This window comes from Brachyhypopomus gauderio, unplaced genomic scaffold, assembly GCF_052324685.1.
Source record: "Brachyhypopomus gauderio isolate BG-103 unplaced genomic scaffold, BGAUD_0.2 sc46, whole genome shotgun sequence".
NCBI lineage: Eukaryota > Metazoa > Chordata > Actinopteri > Gymnotiformes > Hypopomidae > Brachyhypopomus > Brachyhypopomus gauderio.
The window spans coordinates 2,671,972-2,674,471 of record NW_027506872.1 but is presented as its reverse complement, the minus strand read 5'-3'; the positions used below and the strand labels follow the sequence as shown (position 1 = coordinate 2,674,471).

Sequence of the window (2,500 nt, the reverse complement as noted above, 5' to 3'; positions counted from 1 at the left end):
GCACAGCTGGCGTGCTTAAGTTGTAGCCTCTGTATTTACTCAACGCATGGACGGATAGCTATAGCTAGTTCACCTTATCTTCTTGAAGGAACTCACCGTTGTTCACCTAACCATACAGCCGTATACATATAAATGCCCCATGCAGAGAAACGTTGCATAATTATCCCTCCAAAAAAACCCAACTTTTTTTGCAGCAATTCAATTACACTCAATTATGCAGTTACACAGCTAAATAAGCACCTGTCACATTGCTGAGAGTAACAGGTTAAAGCAAATGAAAGAAAAAACAGCAAAGGCATTTTGTAAGACGGGATTTGATCATTTGGTGAACTCTGTGTAATCACTTTGTGAAAGTCTTGTATAAAAGGGCCATTTTAAACCTCCTCTCTCGCTTATGTCCATACCACCCTGAGAACGCCCGATCTCGTCTGATCTCGGAAGCTAAGCAGGGTCGGGCCTGCTTAGTACTTGGATGGGAGACCGCCTGGGAATACCAGGTGCTGTAAGCTTTTTCTTTGCTCACAAATGGTGACTTTCATGTTTGCTTCTTCTGTCTATTTGTGATTCGTCACTCAGGTTTTTTTTATTATTCTTACCTCTCTATCGCTCTATCTGCCCCCCCCAAAAAAAAACTAGCATGCAGAAACATGCGTCCAGCTAAGAGGAAACGTCGACACGCAGTCTTGGTCCTCTGCAATACTGTGCATGAGCACAGCTGGCGTGCTTAAGTTGTAGCCTCTGTATTTACTCAACGCATGGACGGATAGCTATAGCTAGTTCACCTTATCTTCTTGAAGGAACTCACCGTTGTTCACCTAACCATACAGCCGTATACATATAAATGCCCCATGCAGAGAAACGTTGCATAATTATCCTTCCAAAAAAACCCAACTTTTTTTGCAGCAATTCAATTACACTCAATTATGCAGTTACACAGCTAAATAAGCACCTGTCACATTGCTGAGAGTAACAGGTTAAAGCAAATGAAAGAAAAAACAGCAAAGGCATTGTGTAAGACGCGATTTGATCATTTGGTGAACTCTGTATAATCACTTTGTGAAAGTCTTGTATAAAAGGGTCATTTTAAACCTCCTCACTCGCTTACGGCCATGCCACCCTGAGAACGCCCGATCTCGTCTGATCTCGGAAGCTAAGCAGGGTCGGGCCTGCTTAGTACTTGGATGGGAGCCCGCCTGGTAATACCAGGTGCTGTAAGCTTTTTCTTTGCTCACAAATGGTGACTTTCATGTTTGCTTCTTCTGTCTATTTGTGATTCGTCACTCAGGTTTTTTTTATTATTCTTACCTCTCTATCGCTCTATCTGCCCCCCCCCCAAAAAAAACTAGCATGCAGAAACATGCGTCCAGCTAAGAGGAAACGTCGACACGCAGGCTTGGTCCTCTGCAATACTGCGCATGAGCACAGCTGGCGTGCTTAAGTTGTAGCCTCTGTATTTACTCAACGCATGGACGGATAGCTATAGCTAGTTCACCTTATCTTCTTGAAGGAACTCACCGTTGTTCACCTAACCATACAGCCGTATACATATAAATGCCCCATGCAGAGAAACGTTGCATAATTATCCCTCCAAAAAAACCCAACTTTTTTTGCAGCAATTCAATTACACTCAATTATGCAGTTACACAGCTAAATAAGCACCTGTCACATTGCTGAGAGTAACAGGTTAAAGCAAATGAAAGAAAAAACAGCAAAGGCATTTTGTAAGACGGGATTTGATCATTTGGTGAACTCTGTGTAATCACTTTGTGAAAGTCTTGTATAAAAGGGCCATTTTAAACCTCCTCTCTCGCTTATGGCCATACCACCCTGAGAACGCCCGATCTCGTCTGATCTCGGAAGCTAAACAGGGTCGGGCTTGCTTAGTACTTGGATGGGAGACCGCCTGGGAATACCAGGTGCTGTAAGCTTTTTCTTTGCTCACAAATGGTGACTTTCATGTTTGCTTCTTCTGTCTATTCGTGATTCGTCACTCAGGTTTTTTTTATTATTCTTACCTCTCTATCGCTCTATCTGCCCCCCCCAAAAAAAAACTAGCATGCAGAAACATGCGTCCAGCTAAGAGGAAACGTCGACACGCAGTCTTGGTCCTCTGCAATACTGTGCATGAGCACAGCTGGCGTGCTTAAGTTGTAGCCTCTGTATTTACTCAACGCATGGACGGATAGCTATAGCTAGTTCACCTTATCTTCTTGAAGGAACTCACCGTTGTTCACCTAACCATACAGCCGTATACATATAAATGCCCCATGCAGAGAAACGTTGCATAATTATCCCTCCAAAAAAACCCAACTTTTTTTGCAGCAATTCAATTACACTCAATTATGCAGTTACACAGCTAAATAAGCACCTGTCACATTGCAGAGAGTAACAGGTTAAAGCAAATGAAAGAAAAAACAGCAAAGGCATTTTGTAAGACGGGATTTGATCATTTGGTGAACTCTGTGTAATCACTTTGCGAAAGTCTTGTATAAAAGGGCCA

General features: G+C 42.7%; 3 non-coding genes across 3 annotated transcripts; all 3 read left to right on the top strand.

Moving 5' to 3' along the window:
• Positions 1 to 390: 390 nt before the first annotated feature.
• Positions 391 to 509, top strand: LOC143487299 (5S ribosomal RNA). Its single transcript, XR_013124107.1, has one exon. It is a non-coding gene; the product is annotated as a 5S ribosomal RNA (ribosomal RNA).
• Positions 510 to 1,099: 590 nt separating this feature from the next.
• On the top strand, positions 1,100 to 1,218 carry LOC143487427 (5S ribosomal RNA). Its single transcript, XR_013124232.1, has one exon. It is a non-coding gene; the product is annotated as a 5S ribosomal RNA (ribosomal RNA).
• A 591-nt stretch (positions 1,219 to 1,809) lies between these two features.
• Positions 1,810 to 1,928, top strand: LOC143487259 (5S ribosomal RNA). Its single transcript, XR_013124069.1, has one exon. It is a non-coding gene; the product is annotated as a 5S ribosomal RNA (ribosomal RNA).
• The last annotated feature ends 572 nt before the right edge of the window (positions 1,929 to 2,500 follow it).